The 25,090-nt window shown below is 41.0% G+C and overlaps 1 protein-coding gene across 1 annotated transcript in view; it reads left to right on the forward strand.

The window, feature by feature from the left end:
- Nucleotides 1–25,090, forward strand: part of AR (androgen receptor) — a 352,766-nt gene that overhangs the window by 211,569 nt on the left and 116,107 nt on the right. The gene's annotated exons all lie outside the window — the stretch shown is intronic.

Consider the following 25,090-nt stretch of genomic DNA (forward strand, 5'->3'; position numbering starts at 1 on the left):
AATGATCCCGGAAACAACAATGATTTAGACCCTTCCAATTTCAGAGCTGTAATTTCCTGGCTGTTACAGCCGGAGAATTAGCTCATTAAACATGACCTGTGCTTGGCTAGCCACTTTGGAGGACAGGGGAGACATCAGAGCCTATTAAACCCCTAATGTCTCCATAAATGATGCCTATCACCTGCCCAGTGCTATCACAAGGCGGCTTGTTAGTTTGTAGTCTTTCTTCACCATTTCACTGCTATACACACTTTTAAATCCTGACATGTTAGGTATCCATTTACTTGACGTAGTATCATCTTTTATATTTTACACCAAAATTGGGTATTATATGATGTTTATGTGCCCTAAAATAAATGTTAGTCTATTTTCCCCGCAAAAAATTGTGTTTCTTAAATGGCTGCGCAAATATCGTGTAACTTTCAGAAAATATATAATTTGGGGGGTTATAAGTAATTTAAACTAAGTTATAACTGAAGGCAAAACTTTTTGTTTAGTTCTGGATAAAGTGGAGAGGGAATAGAACCCCTATATATTTTTTTTCTGGCCCCATTAGGGAGATTTCACCCTCCCTATTTGTCCGGTTTACCGTTATTAGCAAACTTAAAAGAAAATCCTACATTTTGGGTCGTCACCAGGACAGGAATAGAGGGGAAATCTTCCAATGGAGAAACTAGTCCAGGTGACATCCTGGGATTCTTTTGCTTGGGAGGGATTTCCACTCACTTCCTGATGTTATTATGGGACAGGAAGCAAAAGGGAAATATCTCCAATAGGGACACTAGTTCTGGGATTTCCTCACTTTGGAGGGATTTTCGCTCATTTCTTGTGGGGACTATGGGACAAAAAATGAAGGGAAATCTGCCCAATAGGGACACTGTTTCTAGTGACAACTAGGGATTCCCTCGCTTTTGGGGGATTTTCTTTCACTTTCTGTTGTGATTATGGGATTGTAAGCAAATTGAATTCATTGCAACGGGGACACTAATTCTGGGATTTCCTCACTTTGGAGGGATTTACGCACACCTCCTGTTGTGACTATGGGACAGGAAGCAAAGGCAAATCTCCCCAATAGGGACACTAGTTCTGGGATTTTCTCACTTTGGAGTGATTTCCGATCGCTTCATGTTTTGACTATGGGACAGAAATTTAAGAGAAATCTACCCAATAGGGACACCAGTTCTGGTGACAACCAGGATTCTCTCACTTACCGGGGATTTTTTCTCACTTCCTGTTGGGACTATGAGATTTTAAGCGAAACAAAGTCTCTGCAATGGGGACACTAGTTCTGGTGACATCTCGGGATTCTTTCACTTTGGAGGAATGTCCTTTTACTTCCTGTTGGGGCTATGGAACAGAAAGTGAAAGGGAAATATCTCCAATAGTGAGCTTTCTTCTGGGATTTTCTCTCACTTCCTGTTGTGACTATGGAACCGAAATGTTAATGTGAAATCTACCTAATAGGGACATCAGTTCTGTTGACAACCAGGATTTCCTCACTTACCGGAGATTTTCTCTCACTTTCTGTTGGGACTATGGGATTGTAAGTGAAGCGAAATCTCTGCCATGGAGACACTAGTTCTGGTGACATTCCAGGATTCTTTCACTTTGGAAGAATGTTCTTTTACTTCCTGTTGTGGCTATGGAACAGAAAGTGAAGTGACAGGAAGTGAAGGGAAATATTTCCAATAGTGAGCTTTGTTCTGTGATTTTCTATCACTTCCTGTTGTGACTATGGGACACCAATTTAAAGGTAAATCTACCCAATAGGGACACCAGTTCCGATGACAACCAGGATTTCCTCACTTACCGAGGATTTTCTCTCACTTCCTGTTGTGACTATGCAACAGAAAGTGAGGGGAAAGGTTTCCAATGGTGATACTAGTTCTGGGATTTCCTCACTTTGGAGGCATTTATGCTTACTTCTGGTTGTGATTATGGGACAGAAATTTAAGGGAAATCTACCCAAAAGGAACACTAGTTCTAGTGACAACCAGGGATTCCCTTGCTTTCCGAGGATTTTCTCTCAATTCCTGTTGTGACTATGGGATTGTAAGTGAAGCGAAATCTATGCAAAGGGGACACTAGTTCTGGTGACATCCTGGGATTATTTCACTTTGGAGGGATGTCCTCTCACTTCCTGTTGCGATTATACAACAGAAAGCGAAAAGGAAATGTCTCCAATGGGGACACCAATTCTGGGATCTCGCTTTGGAGGGATTTCTGCTCACTTCTTGTTGTGACTATGGGACAGGAAGTAAAAGGGAAATTCCCCCAATGGGGACACCAGTTCTGGTGACAACCAGGGATTCCCTCACTTTGGAGCGATTTCCTCACATTTCTAGTTGTGGCTACAGGACATGAAGTGAAGGGGAAAACTCCCCAATGGGGGACACAAATTGCAAAATAAACTGGACAAGGGACTTAACCCTCCTTACCATATCTAAAATGAAAAATAAAAAAAGTTTTGCCTTCAGTTCTACTTTAATGTAGATTGCAGTATGTATGCTTTTATAGGTCTTGAGAGCAATTAAAGAACTTAGCAAAGGAATGTCTAGTCTACAGTGTACAGATTCTTAATGAAAAACAGGCCGTAAATTAATCTTGCTGAATGTCAGAGCACAATGGTTTCATGGAATGCAGCAATTTGTTTTCCTTTTATAAATGTAACAGCACATTTAGCTGGAGTCCATGGATCTACGGACAGACACATCACATGCAGAGAAAACAATTGGTGCTCTATACATTTTCAGTATTAAGTGTGAACTGAATGAAAACAGCACAGGACATACCAAAAATCAAATACTGGGGTCTTTGTATACTTTTTTGTTTTTAAGTAACACTTCAAAATATAAATATTAATTCTCATCCTCTTTAGAGGGGTCAGCATTATATGGACCTTTAAAGTGAGCATGTCAGTAAATTGGGGTGTGGCCATATTGTTGGCTAAATGGCTGCATCTGTTGAACCATTTTACGCCTATAATCTGTATACCAGCACTATACCCTCTTCTGGTGATGTGTTGGTAAACTTCCACTGTAACTGAGCCAACAGCCATCTCCCTCCATGGCTGGTAGCTCTGAATGCTGGCAGTCAGCGGTGACACTGGTCCTCGCTGACAGAAAGGAACCAATCACAGTTGTTCCCAATCATGAGATCACTATATCTTTTGACATAGTAAACAAATGCAGGCCGGAGGCTTCACTGAAAAAAGCCTTGTAGATGCAACTGCAGCTTGAAGATGACAGCTTACTGTGTTTAATATTGTTTTTGTCAGATACAATTACAATACTAGCCTGGCAGATAACACTGCAGCACAGAGGACAGTGTTCCTTGTTTAACCACTTCAATACAGGGCACTTATACACCTTCCTGCCCAGACCAACTTTCAGCTTTCATCACTGTCGCACTTTGAATGACAATTGTGTGGTCGTACAACACTGTACCCAAACTAAATTTTAATTTTTTTCCCACAAATAGGGCTTTCTTTTGGTGGTATTTGATCACCTCTGGAATTTTATTTTCTGCTAAAATAAAAAAAAGACCAAAAGTTTTTGAAAAAAAAAAAACTTTTTTGGGTTTCAGTTACAAAACTTTGTAAATTTGTGATAAGGCAGCACTGATGGGCACCGATGAGGTGGCACCAATGAAGTGGCAATGATGAGGTGGCGTTGATGGGCACTAATATGTGGCTCAGATGGGTACTGATAGGTGGCACTGATATGCGGAATGGATGTGCACTGATAGGCAGCATGGATGGGTACTGATAGGTGGCACTGATGGATGCCAATCAGTACCAAGCAATAATGCTTGCCAATCAGTGATGCCCATTGTGGGCACTGATTGGCATACCTGGTGGGCATCCCTGGTGGTCTGGTGGCATCCCTGGTTGTCCAGTGTGGGCATCCTCAGACTGACACACCGCAACAATGATCGCCGCGATGCAGCGGCTTAATATCCTGAAGACATCATATGATGTCAGGTCAGGATATTGAAACCACTTTGGCGCCATCGTTTTGCTATATGGCGGGCTGCAAGTGGTTAAAGGAGAAGTATAAAGCTTTTTTGGCTGTACTTCTATGGACCACATGAGTGCAGTTCGTTCTGCACTCCTATGACCCATTTTACAGTCAACAGTGGACTAAAGCTGATGTCACAGAGCCAGTCCAGACCATACAGAATCTGAAAAGATCCCATATAGTCGGGATCCACCCAGATGCCTGGATCGGTAGCTGCCTCAGCCTCTCAGCAAGCTTCTGAGAGCCTGAGCCAGCCTCTTCTGCCCCCTGCACAGCCCAGCATTTCAGTGAGCTCTGAAAGGGGCAGAGCAGAGTGCCGGTGATTGATGATGTTTGATCACTAAGTTGTTAGCCTTAGAGCTGGCGTGGGACAGCTGCAGCATCGGAACGATGCTGCATCCACCTAGGCGAGTATGATTTTTTTATTTTACTGAAACACATACTTCTGTTTTAATAATTTTTCTCGTCAGAAACAATTACAGTGTTAAAAAAAAATGTATTTAAAAAAAAATTAAGCCTTGAAGGTATCACTGCAGCTGAAAGATGACAGTGTTCCTATGTTTAATATTGTTCTTGTCAGATACAATTACAGTGTTTGAAAAAATAAGCCTTCCAAGTGCTACTGCAGACAGGGCACCTGTGTTTAATACTGGTATTGTCAGATAAAATTATAGTGTTAGAAAAACACATTTTAAAAAATGAAGCCTTGCAGGTGTCACTGCAGCTGAAAGATGAGTGTCCCTATGTTTAATATTGTTCCTGTCAGATACAATTACAGCATTAAAAAAATAATAATTTAATTCAAAAACAGAAAATCAGTCTACTTTTTTCAAACTTTTTTTTAGCATTTGTTAGCCTATAATATAAAAAAGAAAAAAAAAAGTTTGTCAATTTCGTTAATGTATGCTGAAGCAGCCAAATTACACCAGGGATTCTAGTGGTGGTTGTCTGAGGGGTTAGACCAAAAAGGCAGATTGGAGACCTATAAAAAGGCCTGAGGTATTCACTGGAATAAAGAGGCGGGAGAGCCCGTATAGTATGCATCTATAATGTAGTTATTTCCTCAATTTTTAGGATTAGAGAGAAATTAAAAGAAAGAAAAAAGGTCTTCCATCTAGTGATGTTGTGGTGACCCAGGCGGGTAGAGACACACAACTATCTAAATGCAGGTAAAGAAGAGGCCCTGCGTCCACACTCTGGGGGGGGTCCCAATCCTGGATCCTCTATCTGCTCTCAGGGGGGTATTCTATTATTAGGATGGAAAGAAGTCAAAAGCCCATCGGTGAACTGAATGATGGTGAAGCCCAGTGTGTGTCTAAGGATGGGTCGGAGTCATCAAGATGGATAAACATCAATTAGCTTTAATTTCACTTTTGGTGAAGTAAAGCCATTTGATATTCGTCACATTTGAGGACTCCAACCCAAAGTGGTGTCCTTGGACATACCATATCTCTGGGTCTTGTGCCATTTGGTTCATGGACAGGCTTTTGATCTCCACTCATCCTACCTGTAAATTAACCTTGACTTCTAGGCACCAATGACCTCTGGTCGTGAAAGGCTTAACAGGACCTAGTGACTTCACTAAGGCATAAGAAATTCTATGGCAGGAGGTGATTGTATTTCTTTGAACTTGTAAACTGGGTTGCTTAAAACATTGCCTTCATTCACAAAAATGATTCTGATTCTTAAGGCATACAGTTTAAACTTTCGTAGAGAGCTGATATAGCACTTTATGAAAAAGGTTTAATGGGTTTCACGATTCTTAATTTCACAAATGTTCCATATAACTGCACATCTTGAAACGTACACAAAATAAATATCTGTACAACTGAGAGGGAACACACTTTTTTGGCATATGTAATTCTAAATAATTTACTACCCCAGATAATTTTCTTTGTTGGACGTTTGGCTTGTTTTTTTTGCCACAGAAATGTCACCATGCTAAAGTCAAAGCTCATGCATTATTAAGACAAATTGAAGAGTCAGCCATTGGACTTCACATGAAAAAAATAAACCGAATTTAAAAATTCTGATCTATAGAACGATCCCGAGCACAACACAGGACTAAAAAATGGTTTGCGGCTTTACTAATACTCAACATTTTTTTAGGCATGGTTATTGATGAGAATGGATTCTGAATTTTGGATGAAGTTAAATTAAAACTGTATTTCATTAATTCAAATGGCTAAATCCAAGTTTCAGTGTTATTTTTGGCAGTTTGGACTTCCAAAAAGTCTTCTGGAAGAAAGAAATGAAAAAAATAAAATAAAAAGAAATAAGGCTGTTATATGTGCCTCTCCTGTTCCTGTTCCATTCCACCCTTAACTTGACTGCCAGTCCCATCAGGTTCCACCCTCCCATCTTACTTTTAATTTTTAAAGGACATGGCTCAGGATGGTTTTTGGCTCACTGGTCTCCACAGGCAGGGATGCCAGGAGCCTTACAATTTATTCTGCACAAATTTGCATCGTTGGCTGCTCTGTAATACACCTTTTTTTCAGAGCCAAATTTGGCTCTGATGAAGATGGACTGCCCCTCGAAACATGTAAGTCATAGGTTAAGCGTTGTTGCTCTGGTGACATTTGCTTCATGTTTATTAATATGCTGGTTGACACAATCCATTTGTGAATATATTACTTATTTTTAATAATTTATAAACCGTGTATTAAGATAATGCGCAAGGCTGGTGCGTCCTCTTTTTGCTGTTTTGTGATGTTGCACATGTAAGAACAACCACGGCACAGTGGTGTAGTGGTTAGCACTCTCACCTAACAGCAAGAAGGGTCACTGGTTTGCATCCCAACCATGACACTATCTGCCTGGAGTTTGCATGTTCTCTCTGTGCCTGCGTGGGTTTCCTCCCACAATACAAAGCCATGCAGGTTGGTTAATTGGCTTCTGTCCAAAATTGGCCCTAGTATATGAATGGGGACCTTGGATTGTGGGCTCCTTGAGGGTAGGGACCCATGTGAGTGTGCAATGTACAGGGATAGGGACAATTGTAGACACTCACTCAGGTTGAACTGGATGGACTGGTGTCTTTATTCAACCTTACTAACTAACTACTATGAACCACAGTTTTAAGAGGGTAACAAGGCTGATGGCGCTAATCTTATAAACTGGATGAGAAGATACACTATCAGGTCTCAAACACCATGGTCGAGCTCAGGAGGTTGTGTTTGCAGTTCAACTTTAATAATGTAAATATCAGATACAATTGCAGTATTGAAAAATTAATTATATATCTATACATTTATGCACATTTTTTTTTACAAGCTTCATATCTAATTTGTCAGCTTATAGTAATGTAGGAAGTTTAGCGTTTAAGCAATGCCCTTAATTTGAACTTTAAGTGTTACTAAACCCAGGACCCTGCAGTCACTATATCTGTTCTCCACACAGTACACAGAACATGAAAATTCAATTATTTTAGTAAATATAAACTGCTAAATACCTTTTCTCATCAGCAGTATATAGCAGTCTTGCGACTTCTATCATTGTCTGGTTAAAGCTTGTACGAGGAGTTTTCTTTCTCCCATGATTGCCCTATGAGGATGCAGGACCCTTTATCTGCAGAGTGCTGATTGAGTGCATGTGATCAGCACAGGGCCAAAGAAAAAAAAACTAGCAGTACCCCCAAACTGAGCATGTGCAGAATGTCACCTACCTTCTGTGCTATCCAGAGATAGATAGTTTGGGGACTATGAAAGAAGGGGAGCATCAGAGGAGACCGGAAGTATAACAAGCATGCTTTACTGCAGGGGTTGACAAATTTTCTTGGAATCTAGGAGCCAGCTTAAAAAGTTAGGAGCCAGGTCCGTGACGGCGATCCGGACCTGTCCCTGGCCTGACATGGAGACGAGTGAGGGGAAGATAGCAGCGCCATCGCCGCCCCCCCCCCCCCCCCCCCCCGTCTCCAAGTCATTGCCCATAGCTCTTAGAGGGACATTTTATTTATTTTTTTCAAATGACAATTTTTTTTCAATTGCATTTTAGTGTAAATATGAGATCCGAGGTCTCTCTGACCCCAGATCTCATATTTAAGGAGGACCTGTCATGCTTTTTCTATTACAAGGGATTTTTACATTCCTTGTAATAAGAATAAAAGTGACACAACATTTTTTTTAGAAAGAACAGTGGAAAAAAAAAAAAAGTTAAAATAAGCAGAAAAAATAATAATTTTTAAACGCGCCCTGTCCTGCCCGCATATAAAATCGGTGTTCGAACCACACATAGGAGGTAGCGCCGAGATCGGTAGAGCGAGAGCAATAATTCTAGCCCCAGACCTCCTCTGTAACTCAAAACGTGCAACCTGTAGAATTTTTTTAAACGTCGCCTATGGAGATTTTAAAGGGTAAAAGTTTGTCGCCATTCCATGAGCGGGTGCAATTTTGAAGCGTGACATGTTGGGTATCAATTTACTCGGCGTAACATTATCTTTCACAATATAAAAAAAAATTGGGCTAACTTTACTGTTGTCTTATTTTTTTATTAACTAAATTATTTTTCCCAACAAAAGTGTGCTTGTAAGTCCGCTGCACAAATACGGTGTGACAGACAGTATTGCAACAACCACCATTTTATTCTCTAGGGTGTTAGAATAAAAAATATATATAATGTTTAGGGGGTTCTAAATAAAGGGAAGAAGATGCAGGTAATATAAAACAGGCAGAGGAAACTTTGCAGAGGAAATTAGCATTGCTGGTTTGTCATACCAACAACGACCACAAGAGGGCGCCAGATTCCATAAGGAATCATAGGACCGCAGAAGGCCTCAAAGCCGCGGCCTAAATTTTCGGCCGCCGGCGGAACGGCCCGACGCGATCACGCTGGGGGGGTCCACAGAGACAGGATACCCCCAGCTGTGCTGCCCCAGGCGCGAGGTCGCTATTTCTAGTCGCCAATGCGACCTGGCGACCGGGTTTTGTCGAGCCCTGCCCTAAACATACAGCCAGAGCTACAATGGAATGGTTTAGATCAAAGCATATTCATGTGTTAGAATGGCCCAGTCAAAGTCCAGACCTAAATCCAATTGAGAATCTGTGGCAAAATTTTTAAATTGCTGTTCACAGACAGGGCAATCTGACAGAGCTTGAGCTATTTTGCAAAGAAGAATGGACAGCAATGTTTCTCTCTAAATGTGCAAAGCTGATAGAGACATCCCCAAAAAGATCTGCAGCTGTAATTGCAGCAAAAGGGGGTACTATGAAGTATTTACTCAGGCGGCTGAATACAAATGCACGCCATACTTTTCACATATTTATTTGTAAAAAAAAAAAAACGAAAACCATTTATCATTTTCCTTCCACTTCTGTGCCACTTTGTGTTGGTCTATCACATAAAATCCCAATAAAATACATTTATGTTTTTGGTTGCAACATGACAAAATGTAGACAATTTCAAGGGGTATGAATACTTTTTAAGGCACTGTATCCCGTTATCCTAGTAGCAATTAGTAAATTTTCTAGATACAGTCGTTTATAGTAAAGCGCATTGTGGGGGTTTTTGAATACATTGAGATTTTGATGTAATCTGCATTATTTGAACTACATAACAACGGGGATTATAGTGGTCAAATATAATTAAATAAGTATTATAATAATATACTTATACTTATAATAATAAGTATTTAACCACTTCAGTCCCAGAAAGATTTACCCACTTCCTGACCAGGCCATTTTTTGTGATATAACACTGACAATTATTTAACTGACAGTCACGCGGTTGTGCAACGCTGTACCCAAAGAAGCGGATTTATTTCTTTTTTACTAGTAATGGTGGCGATCATTGATCTTTAGTGGGACTGTGACATTGCGGCAGACAGATCGGACACCTGATATTTTTTTTTAACTTTTTTGGGAACCAGTGACATTATTACTGTGGATCAGTGCTAAAAATATGCATAATATATTGTACTAATGACACTGGCAGGGAAGGGGGTTAACATCAGGGGCGATCAAGGCGTTAAAATGTGTTCCCAGTTTGTGTTTTCTACCTGTATGGGGGACTGTGTGACTGCACACAGATCCTGCATAGCAGAAAGACATGATCTGTGTGATCTCCCCTGTTTACACAGGCAGATCCCCATTCCGTCACTGTGGGGAACGATCACGGGTGGCCGGCTGACATGGAGTCCACCGGCCCGCTGATTGGCTACCCCGTTGGTAGCCAAAAAGTGAGATCCCAAGCCATAGTACATTTACGGCAATTCGCGGGATTGAGCCACCTTGCCGCAGTATAATGACGGCTGCTGGTCGACAAGTGGTTAACTTCATTGTAATGCTGTAATATGCAAGGGTGAGATGACCCGATGATTCAACCTTCACGATGGCTGCCTGTAAACAAGTCAGGGCTCTCAAATCATGAAGCTTGTCAATAGGTTCACTACCTTGAAGAGGTCACGTGATCAGGCAGGGACGCAACGCATCAGGCGGTGCTGGTTACGTCACTCCCGGTGTCTCCTATACCTGGGAGAAGCGGTGACGAGCTCTCAGTGTAAAACCTTCCATTGTGATCTAACAGGATGTTTGAAGTGTGAGTGGGCATTTTTATATATGTTTTAATAAAGATGCAATTTATTATTTTAAGCGATATTGCGCAATGAAACTATCTTTTATGCTCTAAACAATTACTATGGAGTGATCACGACGGTGGTGGCTATTGAATCACTAATCATAAATTATTGCTTTTGGAGCAGGTCTGTGCAGATGAGAGTCTAGTGTGTGTGTGTATATATATATATATATATATATATATATATATATATATATATATATATATACACACACACACACAATATATATACACACAATAATAAATATATATATATATATATATATATATATATATATATATATACACACACATACACACACACACACATTTCTGACTAATGGATCAATGTTTATCAGTCACGGGACTTTATATGAGATATGTTGCTGTAAACAAATAATCTGAAATGTGTATAAATATAATTGAGGCTTTTATTTATCCAAAACGCATTTCCATGGTCTAGAAATGCATGATACAGTTTACAACATACCGTATTTATCGGCATATAACACGCACAGGTGTATAACACGCACATTCATTTTAAGAGGGAAGTTTCAGGAAAAAAATAAAATTTTTGTATTGGTGTATAACACGCACATGCTATTTGCACCCGATTTTCATGATGAAAAAGTGAGTGTTATACGCCAATAAATACAGACTATATTATATATATATATATATATAAAAATTAGCTGACATCTTAATAAACATACCCCAAGAACATTCAATAAAAATGAAATAGTCATACAGACACACAAATAGGTAGATGTTGAATGAAATAGATTGAAACCGAACTGTCTTGCCATCCAAAGGTTCAAAACTCTACGCGTTTCATGAATTACATTCACTTATCAGGAGTATGGATGCAAAAACGTATCACTGTAAGTACAGAAAAATGTGTATATAGATAACTTGAGAAAATGCATAAATAGTGCCCTTCAAAAAAGGGAAGAAATTATCAGAGATCTGGATTATGTTACTTACAGGTAGGCTCATGTTTCACGTCGGCTCCCCTGGGGACGATAGAAAAGGAAGTTTGGGCTTCCATCCTTTTCTATGGTCCCCAGGGGAGCCAACGCAACATGAGCTTACCTGTAAGTAACATAATCCAAATCTCAGATCATTTCTTCCCTTTTTTGAAGGGCACTATTTATACATTTTCACAATTATCTATATACCTCACTTTTCCTGATGAGTGAACGTAACCCACGAAACGCGTAGAGTTTTGACCCTTAGGCTGCCCAAACTGTTTGGTTTCAATCCATTTCATTCAACATCTATGTGTGTGTGTGTGTGTGTGTGTGTGTGTGTGTGTGTGTTATATATATATATATATATATATACACATGCACACATACATACACACACACGTTGTAAACTGTATCATGCATCTCTAGACAACGGAACTGTGTTTTGCAAAATAAAAGTTTCAATTATATGTATACACACTTGTTTACAGCAACATATCTCATCTAAAGTCCCACTGATTTTCTTTTATATACAATGGTTTTGTTGCTGCGGCTGTGTCAGGTCATATCTTTTTCCCACATTTTGTTATAGATCAGTGCTGCTAAGTCGATCACTATTGTTGGTTTTGTATGTACAACAATTCACAGGTTAAACAAGTGCACCCCCAGCTTTACTTACCTGAGCCCTGGAACTTGTCCTGGCGGGGGACGCGGTGTCTCCCTGCCCGGGGTTCTCGGCTCTTGATTGGATAAATTGATAGAAGCGGAGCCATTGGCTCCCACTGCTGTCAATTAAATCCAATGACGTGGGCGCAGGGGCCGAGTCATACATTTGGTGTCTGTGGACGCCAAATGCTGGACTCAGGAGAGTGCCCGCAAGGTAACTCCCTCAGGGAAGCACTTCTTCTAGGGGGTTATCTGAAGTGGGGAGGAACCACGAGAGCATCGGGGGGGGGCCCAGAAGACGATAATCGGGGGCCACTCTGTGCAAAAACGAGCTGCACAGTGAAGGCAAGTATGACATTTTTTTTTTTTTTTTAAACAACAAAGAACCCTTACAATCATTTTAACCACTCGACCGCTGCATGCCCATATACACAATGGCAGTGGTGGGCAAATGGGCGTACCTGTATGTCCCCTTTAATTGGTGGGGCTAGCCAGCGCTTGCGCACTACCGCATGATCGCGAACTCAATGTTCCGCCAGTCATGGAGCCGCAAAACGGGGAGATGTAAACAAGGCATTTTCCCCGTTCTGCCTTGTGACAAGACAGAGATCTACTGCTTCCTGTCATCGGGAGAAGTGATCGCTGTCATGTGAGTGGAAGCCCATCCCCCCCCACAGTTAGAATCACTCACTAGAACACACCTAACCCCTTTACTGCCAGTGTCATTTACACAGTAATCAGTGCATTTTTATAGAACTGATCACTGTATAAATGCCAATGGTCCCAAAATAGTGTCAAAAGTGTCCGATGTGTCCACCATAATGTCGCAGTCATGATAAAAATTGCAGATCGTCAACATTACTAATAAAAAAAATCCCCTATTTTGGAGACGCTATAATTTTTGTGAAAACCAATCAATATATGCTTATTGCATTTTTTTAAACCAAAAATATGTAGAAGAATATCTGCCTAAACTGAGAAAAAAATAAAGTTTATATATATATATACATACACACACTTTTGGGTGATATTTATTATAGCAAAAAGTTAAAAAAATTGTTTTTTTTTTTTTCAAACTTGTCGCTCTTTTTTTGTTTATAGTACAAAAAACGCAGAGGTGATCAAATGCCACCAAACGAAAGCTCTATTTGTGGGGGGAAAAGGGACGTCAATTTTTGTTTGGGAGCCACGTCGCACGACCGCGCAATTGTCAGTTAAAGCGACGCAGTGCCGAATCGCAAAAAGTGCTCTGGTCAGGAAGGGGGTAAAATCTTCCGGGGCTGAAGTGATTAATATTGTACTGTCTGCCATTATGTTGTCAAGCACTATGTAAACTGTTGGCGCTATATAAATCCTGTAGAACAGGGGTTGACAAATTTGCTTGGAATCTAGGAGCCAGCTTAAAAAGTTAGGAGCCAGGTCCGTGACGGCGATCCGGACCTGTCCCTGGCCTGACATGGAGACGAGTGAGGGGAAGATAGCAGCGCCGCCGTCGCCGCCCCCCCCCGTCTCCAAGTCATTGCCCATAGCTCTTAGAGGGACATTTTATTTATTTTTTTCAAATGACAATTTTTTTTCAATTGCATTTTAGTGTAAATATGAGATCCGAGGTCTCTCTGACCCCAGATCTCATATTTAAGAGGACCTGTCATGCTTTTTCTATTACAAGGGATTTTTACATTCCTTGTAATAAGAATAAAAGTGACACAACATTTTTTTTAAAAAGAACAGTGGAAAAAAAAAAAAGTTAAAATAAGCAGAAAAAATAATAATTTTTAAACGCGCCCTGTCCTGCCCGCATATAAAATCGGTGTTCGAACCACACATAGGAGGTAGCGCCGAGATCGGTAGAGCGAGAGCAATAATTCTAGCCCCAGACCTCCTCTGTAACTCAAAACGTGCAACCTGTAGAATTTTTTTAAACGTAGCCTATGGAGATTTTAAAGGGTAAAAGTTTGTCGCCATTCCATGAGCGGGTGCAATTTTGAAGCGTGACATGTTGGGTATCAATTTACTCGGCGTAACATTATCTTTCACAATATAAAAAAAAATTGGGCTAACTTTACTGTTGTCTTATTTTTTTATTAACTAAATTATTTTTCCCAACAAAAGTGTGCTTGTAAGTCCGCTGCACAAATACGGTGTGACAGACAGTATTGCAACAACCACCATTTTATTCTCTAGGGTGTTAGAATAAAAAATATATATAATGTTTAGGGGGTTCTAAATAAAGGGAAGAAGATGCAGGTAATATAAAACAGGCAGAGGAAACTTTGCAGAGGAAATTAGCATTGCTGGTTTGTCATACCAACAACGACCACAAGAGGGCGCCAGATTCCATAAGGAATCATAGGACCGCAGAAGGCCTCAAAGCCGCGGCCTAAATTTTCGGCCGCCGGCGGAACGGCCCGACGCGATCACGCTGGGGGGGTCCACAGAGACAGGATACCCCCAGCTGTGCTGCCCCAGGCGCGAGGTCGCTATTTCTAGTCGCCAATGCGACCTGGCGACCGGGTTTTGTCGAGCCCTGCTTTACTGCATGTACAGACTGATTTTACTGTTGTGGGTTTAGTAATGGGAACTAAACCCATCAATTTAATGGTTTTCCAAAACCGTTACATTCAAGGCATGACTTAAATAATTAATTTTACAGTTACTAGTGCGCTTATGTTAATATGCTCCATGGAACGGTCAATGGCTGGTGTCGAAACTGATCACATGTGCAGCGCTATGGCAACTGCACTTCAGAGGTTAAGATGGCAGCTTCCTTGGCTGTAAAGAATAGGAAGGTTTTTGCTTTAAGGTATTAAAGCTGCAAGCTTTAGGGACCTATTAGGTTCCTTCTTCAGGCATTAAACAATTGTATAATGTATCTGGAGAGCATTCATCTTTTATACTTAAATTAGCCAGTAAAGCTCATCACTTAAACTCCATATTGTCTGAATTAATAGATGGCTAACACAGTACAACATCTTATTATAGCTTATAATAAAAAAAAAAAAAAAAAAAGTAGGTACCGTATATACTCGAGTATAGGCCGACCCGAATATAAGCCGAGGCCCCCAATTTACCCCCAAAAAACTGGAAAACTTATTGACTCGTGTATAAGCCGAGGATGAGACATGGCTGTCCATCCCTGTGTGTCCGTCCATCCCTGTGTGTGTGTCCGTCCATCCATCCCTGTGTGTGTGTCCATCCATCCATCCATCCATCCCTGTGTGTGTGTCCGTCCATCCATCCCTGTGTGTGTATCCATCCATCCATCCATCCCTGTGTGTGTGTGTGTGTGTGTGTGTATCCATCCATCCATCCATCCATCCCTGTGTGTGTGTGTGTGTGTGTGTGTATCCATCCATCCATCCATCCATCCCTGTGTGTGTGTGTGTGTGTGTGTATCCATCCATCCATCCATCCATCCCTGTGTGTGTGTGTGTGTGTGTGTGTGTGTCCATCCATCCATCCATCCCTGTGTGTGTGTCCGTGCAGCCTTGTGTGTGTGTCCAGCCTACCTGTGTCCTGAGCCTCCGTCCCGAGCCGCCGTCGTCCCGAGCCTCCTCCGTCCCGAGCCTCCTCCGTCCCGTGCCTCCTCCGTCCCGTGCCTCCTCCGTCCCGTGTCGTGCCGATGGATCGCCGCTCTTCTCGGCGGCCATTCTACAATTCAAAAGCAGCGCCTCCGCCTCCGCCTGTGATAGGCGGAACACTCAATTTCCCAGCAGCCTGTGTTCCGCCTATCACGGACATCCTCTCATACTCGTCCGTAGTATGAGAATGAGCGGATGTCCGTGATAGGCGGAACACTGACTGCTGGGAAATTCAGTGTTCCGCCTATCACAGGCGGAGGCGGAGAAGGAGGCGCGGCTTTTGAATTTTAATGTCCGCCGTCTGTCTGCTCGACACGCTGATCGAGCAGTCAGACAGCGGTGACTTGAGTATAAGCCGAGGGGGCACTTTCAGCCTCAAAAAAGAGGCTGAAAATCTCGGCTTATACTCGAGTATATACGGTAATTTCTTAAAACGGTGTACCAAACAAAAAGCCTTCTAAATCCTTAAAACAAAAAAGTAAAAATGATTTAGGTAAGCAAACTAGTCTAGTCATTGAGTTGCAGTCAAGTTAACAGACACTGCTTAATTTGGTCTGGACATCTAAGCTACATGACCTCTGGTTATGATTACGAATGGGTTAAAGGTAGAAAACCCTCAGCGCGATATTCACTTAAGAGAAAATCCCTTTGGCACTCTTAACACATCAAGTCTATTCTAAACAGTTTATCTAACCTGCTTATACCACGGAATAGTTTGTGGAACAAAGATGATTTATGTGCTCATTGTTTGATGGCTGCCTAGCGAGGTACACTGAAAGGAGGACTTCTAAATGTCTTGCATATAACTACAGTGAAAAAAATGTATGTTAGCTTGCAACAATCTCCCCAGTTTGCACCAGATATATCAATTCATCAGTATTTATCTTTAACCACTTCAATACTGGGCACTTTCGCCCCCTTCCTTCCCAGACAATTTTTCAGCTTTCAGAGCTGGCACACTTTCAATGACAATTGTGTGGTCATGCTACATTCTACCCAAATGAAATTATCATTTTGTTCGCACAAATAAAGCTTTATTTTGGTGATATTTATTTACGACTCCATTTTAAATTTTTTGTGATATAAGCGAAAAAATAGCGGAAATTTGGAAAAAAATATTTTCTTCTTTCTATTTTAAAAGAAATCCAATAAAATCGAATTTTGTCATATATTTAAGCCAAAATGTATTCTGCTACGTTTTTGGTAAAAAAAAAAAAAAATTCCGTTAACTGTATAATAATTAGTTTGTGTGATCACGGACAGATGTGCGCAGGTGATCACAGACATATGTGTGCAGATAATTATTGGGGCATGTGATTTTAGTGAAACATATGTGGGGGACATATGTTTTTATTATTTGGGGACATTGTGTTTACACTGTGTGGCGACATGTGTGTTTACACTAGGTTGGTGATTAGTGAGTAAAAAGCTGTAAAAAACAGCACATACTCACTGATCACCAATCTGCTCTCTTCTCACCGACAACTTCCGTGTGAGGAGAGGAGAGCCGATTGCCTAGCCTGCCTGTGATTGGACACGGCCGTCATGTGATCAGGAGGGCCAATCACAGAGCCCTCCTGCCGATCAGAGATGCGCCGTGTCCGGGTGACACATACGCATCGGGATTGCGTCGCTGCACGAGCGTGCACATGTGCGATCCCCCTCCTGAAGGACATTCCTGAACATCCACTCAGAAGGGGAGAGCGCCCACTCAGCCATATATGTACATTGGCTGGGTGGGAAGTGGTTAAGTTGGGATGCCTTCTCTGCAAAACAGAAACCACATACATACTGTACAATGCCCATTTTTCCACAGTTTCAGTATACGTAAATTCAGTTAACCTGTTGCCAACCAGCCCACGTACATTTGCTGTGGGGCGGCGACTCCTCTGCGCAGAATCACAGACACAGCGGGAGCCAATCAGTGGCTGGCTTGGGAGAGAAGCAGAACAGCGGTCTGCCTATGTAAACAAGGCAGATCGCCATTCTGTCAGTAGGGAAGGTAGTGATCTTGTGTTTCTGCTAAGCAAGAAACACAGATTTCTGTCTTCCTACAGCAAAAGCACCTCCCCACAGTTAGTATACACTCCCTGGGAACATGTTTAGCCCTTTGATTGCCCCCGATGTTAACTCCTTCCCTGCCATGGTCCCCTAAAAAATGTCACTTAGGGTCTGATTTTTTTAATATCGTAATCTCCCTTACAAGCCGCAGATTGCCGTCAATACTGGGAACATTTTTAAAAAAATTGCATAAATATATCCTATTATTTGTAGATGACCTTTTGCACAACCCAAACAATATACGCTTATTGTGATTTTTTTTAAACAAAAACATGTAGCAGAATACATATTAGCATAAATTGATGAAGAAATTCGATTTTTTACATTTTTTTTTATTGGATATATTTCATAGCAGAAAGTAAAGATTTTTTTTTTTTTTTTTAAATTGTCGACCATTTTTTTTTTGTTTATAGCGCAAAAAATAAAAAAACGCAGAGGTGATAAAAATACCACCAAAAAAAAAAGCTCTATTTGTGGGGAGAAAGACTGACATATGTTTTATTTGGGTAGGGTGTCCTACATCCATGCAATTGTCAGCTACAGTTCATAGAGCGAACCATGAATGCCAACATGTACTGTGACATACTGAAGCAGAGCATGATCCCCCTCCCTTCGGAAACTGGGCCACAGGGTAGTATTCCCACATAACGACCCCAAACACACCTCCAAGATGACTTCTACCTTGCTAAAGAAGCTGAGGGTAAAGGTAATGGACTGGCCAAGCATGTCTCCAGACCTAAACAGTATTGAGCATCTGTGGGGCATCCTCACATGGAAAGTGAAGGAGCGCAAGTTCTCTAACATCCATCAGCTCTGCAATGTCATTATGGAGGAGTGGAAGAGGACCCGAGTGGCAACCTGTAATGCTCTGGTGAGCTCCATGCCCAAGAGGGATAAGGCAGTGCTGGAAAAGAATGGTGGCCACACAAAATATTGACACTTTGGGCCCAATTTGGACATTTTCACTTAGGGGTGTACGTACTTTTGTTGCCAGCGGTTTAGACATAAATGGCTGTGCGTTGAGTTATTTTGAGGGGACAGCAAATTTACACTGTTATACAAGCTGTACACTCACTACTTTACATTGTAGCAAAGTTTCATTTCTTCAGTGTTGTCACATGAAAAGATAGAATAAAACATCTACTAAAATGCGAGGGGTGTACTCACTTTTGTGAGATACTGTACATGCATCTTGTATTAAAACAGCGTGGTGATCCTTCCAGGTTATATAAGTGCCCCACTCCTTCACAATCTTCATCCATCAGTTTAGATATATGTTGGCAATGCCAAAAAGGTCATGGGTTCTTCAACATACATCTGGTGGGCATGCCCTTCCATTAAATTATATTTATTTATTATAGTCAGGCGAATTAAGTGTTTGACTGCTAAAGCTCATGACAAACAAAAACACTGTACAGTCACCTGAGGAGCTTGGGTGGTCTTTAGAGTCTCAAAAATGTTGAGACCTTCTTCATACATAGTTTAGTAATTTAGTTTTAGTAAAACTAAATTAATTGAGCTTTGGAGAACTCAAAAAATACCCCAGCGCAAAAAAAACAATTTACTCTGCTCATAATGCATCTAAAAACTCCTGCCAATTGACCAAACCAACAAAGATAAAATGTATAAAAGGAAAATGACAATAATCATAATAACAATAATGATAAAAGAATCACAACACTAAGGTTAAATGATGACTGAAATGAGGCTCTAGCAGGTACCCCCTAAAAAAAAATGTCTGTGCTCTAACTATGCAGATGTTGCTTTTGTACCAAGGTGGGTGCTCTTTTCAATCACTAAAAAAATTAAAAGGAAATACAAGAGCCCATAGCCCAGCAATTTTATTTATTCCATGATTAAAATATGCTCACACGGATAGCATGTGAAAGGCATACCAGTCTGGGGTGCCTGGAAGTCAGGAGTGGAGTGTAAACCAGGATCCCAGCTTTAGCCACCGGCAAAGGGTTGGTTGCACACTTGTGATGGAATAAAGCTGCTGTCACTGGGGGAACGCGATCACTGATGCCCAATCCTGAACATGGAGGCTGCCCGAAGTCGCTGATGTTAACATGTGCAGTAGGATACAGGGATGAGTTTTCACACTTCTTCCTCGGGCTTGGAAAAGAATCCCTATATCCTACTGCACATGTGCACATCAGCTAGGTTGGGCAGACTCCACTTTCATGGTTGTGCACAGTGACCCTGTAGCTTCACTGACAGTGGCTTTATTCCATCATTAGTGCTGGTTTACACTCCATCACTCTTGGCTCCCAGGCAACACAGACTGTTATGCACAACACATGCCATCTTTATATAGTCAGGTCCATATATATTGGGGGATTGATGCAATTCTAATCTTTTTGGCTCTATACACCACCACAATGGATTTGAAATGAAAAAGATGTGCTTTAACTGCAGATTTTCAGCTTTAATTTGAGGGTATTTACAGCCAAATCAGGTGAACGGTGTAGAAATTACAACAGTTTGTATATGTGCCTCCCACTTTTTAAAGTGGTTGTATACCCACATTTTTAACTTTTACCTACAGGAAAGCCTATAATAAGGCTTACCTGTAGGTAAAAAAAATATCTCCTAAACCTGTACGGTTTAGGAGATATTCCCCTCGGCTGACTGCAGCGGCGCATGCGCACAAGGGGTTTCTCGCCGTCAAAATCCAGCAGCAGCCGAGCGGCCGGACTGAAATCTCCCGCGCGCATGCGCGGGAGTGACGATATCGCGGCTCCGGCCACTCACAGCGCCGGAGCCGCGATACCCGGAAGAAACGCAGAGGGAGCATGTCAGCTCCCTCGGCGTGGATCGGGCCAGATGTCGGGGCCTCGTTCTAAGGTAAGTATTTCATAATGAGCTAGTATGCGGTGCATACTAGCTCATTATGCCCTTTGCTTTGCAGGTTTAAAAAAAAAATGTGCGGGTTTACTACCGCTTTAAGGGACCAAAAGTAATGGGACAATTAGCTGCTCAGCTGTTCCATGGCCAGGTGTGTTATTCCCTCATTATCCCATTTACAAGGAGAAGATAAAAGGTCCAGAGTTAATTTCAAGTGTGCTATTTGCATTTGGAATCTGTTGCTGTCAACTGCCAATATGAGATCCAAAGAGCTGTCACTATCAGTGAAGCAAGCCATCATTAAGCTGAAAAAAAAAAAAAAAAAAAAACTATCAGAGAGAGAGCAAAAACATTAGGTGTGGCCAAATCAACTGTTTGGAACATCCTTAAAAAGAAAGAACGCACTGGTGAGCTCAGTAACACCAAAAGGCCTGGAAGACCACAGAAAACAACTGTGGTGGATGACCAAATAATTCTTTCCCTGGTGAAGAAAATACCCTTCACAAGAGTTGGCCAGATCAAGAATACTCTCCAGGAGGTAGGTGTATGTGTGTCAAAGTCAACAATCAAGAGAAGACTTCACCAGAGTGAATACAGAGGGTTCATCACAAGATGTAAACCATTGGTGAGCCTCAAAAACAGGAAGGCCAGACTAGAGTTTGCCAAACAACATATAAAAAAGTCTTCACAGTTCTGGAACAACATCCTATGGACAGATGAGACCAAGATCAACTTGTACCAGAGTTTTGTTTTTCATACACTAGAGTGATAATGTCAAAAAGGACATGGGTACCATAACATCTGATGACCATGCCCTCCCATGATATTGGAAATCCATTTTTAAGCTTGTGGATAACTAATACTACCCAAACCACTTTACTGGCTATCCTACCTGGTTCTATGAAATACATAAAAAAAAAAAAAAAAGTTAATGGAATTAGATTCAGTCATGCCTAAATGTGCTTGGCTACTAAAGCTTGCAACAAACAAAAACATTGCACAATCACCTGGGCAGCTTGGAAGGTCCTCAGGGTCTCAACAATAATGAGACCTTTGTACATGAAAGATGCCATGAGACACTGCTGACATCTGTTTTACCCCACTGTAAATCGATTTTATCTCTATATCACCATGTGGCAGACTTTTGGATCCCTAATACTTTTCAAACTACTTTACTGTCCATCATACCCAGCACCAAGAAATACACACACAAAAAAAAAAAGAAGGAAGGTCTGTCACTTCCTTTACAGCAGACATGGGTATGGGTATGGGTATGGGTACCATAACACACATCTGGTGGCCATGTCCTCCCATGAGATAAATTTTCTCGTTCAAAATTTTTTTTTTTATGTTAAAATAAATTACATGTACAGAATATAAGACAAATTATGTGATACCAGAAATAAAAAGTAGACATATTGAAGTACGGATGATACAAAGCAAAGAAGAATTTCAAGATATTCTCGTGGGAATGACAATAAATGGCCTTATATATTTTAGAATTTGAAAACATTCTTATAGCTGAGTTTTAAACATTTTAATCCCAAGAAAATATAAATATGTCTAAAATAAAATATATGATTTTAAAGTTTTGACCATAACTTCTAAAGTATGTTTATAGTAAGTATTATATAGTAAGGGAAGAACATAAAAAGGTATATAGGAGGGGAAGGGGAGGGAATAATTCTCCGGAGGAGGTTTTATAAATCATCAAATGTTGTAATTCTATAAAAAATCTTAATCACCATAACAATAAAACTCGGTTGTCAATATTATCTGACGTATAATATTTAATCCAGGGTTTCCATATGATATCAAACTTTGTCATCTGGTTTTTATCTATAGCGTCCATTTTAGCATGGATGAAAGATTGATTCATTCTACGTTTGGTTTCTGCAATATTCACCACATCTGTTTTCCACGCATTGGCTATAGTCTGCTTTGCGGCTATCAGGAGTGTAAGAACTAATTTGAATTGTTTCTGATTCAGAAAGGCTGGTTTTAAATTAAGGAGAGCTATAATTGGGTCTGGAAAAATTGGACGATCAAAAAATTTTGTAATTATCAGAAAGATCTTTTTCCAAAATGATTGTACAATTGAGCAATGCCACCAGGTATGCATATAGGTACCTTTTTCTGGACAGCCACGAAAGCAGAGGCCAGTGTTGTTGAGATAAATTTTCAAGCTCTTGGATCATTGGATCACTAATACCACTTTACTGTTTATACTCTACTTTACCACTTTACTGTCTAAAAAAATAAATAAAAAAAAAGGGATCTGTCACGTCTTTCAGTAGTGAGAGACATTATCCCTCACCACTGGTAATCCCAATGTACACCATCTTTAGCTAAACATTTAGTGAAATTCAAGTCAGTCATGCAAATTAAGAGTTTGACTGCTAAAGCTCACAACAAACAAATACACTACACAATCACCTGGGTGAATTAGATGGTCTTTAGAGCCTTAAGAATTTTGAGACCGTCCATTTAAAAGATGCAATGAGAGACACTGGCGGTGTCTGTTCTTCCCCACTAGAAATCCATTTTATCTCTATATTATAAGTGACAGGCTTTTGGATCCTGAATACTTCAGGATCCTGAATCTTTTTATATAGTATATGCATCTTGTAATAAAATCGCATGGTGATCCTTCCAGGTTGTATAAATGCAACCCAATCCGTATTCATCAGTTCCTGACAATGTCAAAAAGGACATGGATACCATAAACACATCTGGTGGGCATGCCCTCCCATTAAATAATATTGGAAATCCATTTTTGGGCTCTTGGATTCCTAACACTTCCCAAACTACTTGATGATTTATCCTACCTGGTACTATGGCATCTAATTAAAAATTCAATTACCTGTCACTTCCTTTTTTTGACAGCCAGAGCCATTATCCCTCACCACCGGCAACCCCAACATACACTGTCTTCAGCAAAATAGTTGATGCAATTAGATTCCTTCATGCCAATTAAGTATTTGATTGTGAAAGCTGATGACAGATACAAACACTACATAATCATCTGGGCGATTAGATGGTCTTCAAGGCCTTAAGAATTTTGAGACCGTCTTTGTACATTAGAAGGTGCAATAAGACACTGGCAGTGTCTGCTCTACCCCTTCAGAAATCTGTTTTAATCTCTAGATCACCAAGTGGCAATTGGATCCTGTCCTTATAACCATCTATACTCCCTTAAACCTGTCTCTTTGTGCCTTACACTTTTATCCTTTCCTCGGTTACTTATTCCCACAACCCCTTCCTCACCTGAATCCTCCCTATACCCTACAGCTGTTCATCTTTCACTTGGACTCTCTATGGGGGGTGTGCAGACCACACATGGATGACACCTGCCAAAGAGGTGACACCATCAATTAGGAACTGATATCTCACAACGATGGTGTCACCCTCATCTGTGATAGTGACGCTATCCTTCCCAACCTGTAGCAGGCATGACAGGAGAGACCCTGAGGGGAGGCATTTGGTGATGCGGGGGTTACACCAGAGAGCCCGGTGGGGGTGGAGAAAGGCTGTTGCAGAGTGACACACAAGAGCCAGATGGGGGGGGGGGGGTTGTGGAGGTGGCACCAGAGAGCTTGATGGGCAGGGGGGTGGGTGTTGGTGGGGTGGTGACCCCAGAGAGCCCATTGGAGGGGAGGGGTGACACCATGTTTTACCTCACCAGGTGACACCAACCATAGTGACGCCACTGTTCCTACCCACTTTACCCTAATATTCAATAAGACATCAAGTCTACCAGCATACAAGAAGCTCACATATGGCTTCAGCTCTACCCCTACTATGAAAAACCTTTTATAGTTCTCCCTAAAGCTGTAAGGCCTCTTACTCTTTGTACATCTGATGTACAATAAATGGAAAGTATTCACAGCGCTTCACTTTTTCCACATTAGGTTATGTTACAGCCTTATTCCAAAATGGATTAAATTCATTATTTTCCTCAAAATTCTACAAAAAATCCCCCATAATGATGTGAAAATCGTTTGTTTGAAATCTTTGCAAATTAAAAAAAAAAAAAAAAAAAAAAATCACATATACTTAAGTATTCACAGCCTTTGCCATGACACTCAAAATTAAGTTCAGGTGCATTCAGTTTCCACTGATCATCCTGGAGAGGTTTCTAAAACTTGACTGGAGTCAACCTGTGGTAAATTCAATTGATTGGACATGATTTGGAAAGGCACACATCTGTCTATATAAGGTCCCACAGTTAACAGTGCATGTCAGAGCACAAACCAAGCCATGGAGTCCAAGGAATTGGCTGTAAGCCTCCGAGACAGGATTGTATCGAGGCACAGATCTGGGGAAGGGTATAGAAATGTTTCTGCAGCATTGAAGGTCCCAATGAGCACAGTGGCCTCCATCATCAGTAATAAGA

This window comes from Lithobates pipiens, unplaced genomic scaffold (genome assembly GCF_037356315.1).
Source record: "Lithobates pipiens isolate NorthernLeopardFrog02 unplaced genomic scaffold, aLitPip1_a1.2 Scaffold_1, whole genome shotgun sequence".
NCBI classification, from domain to species: domain Eukaryota; kingdom Metazoa; phylum Chordata; class Amphibia; order Anura; family Ranidae; genus Lithobates; species Lithobates pipiens.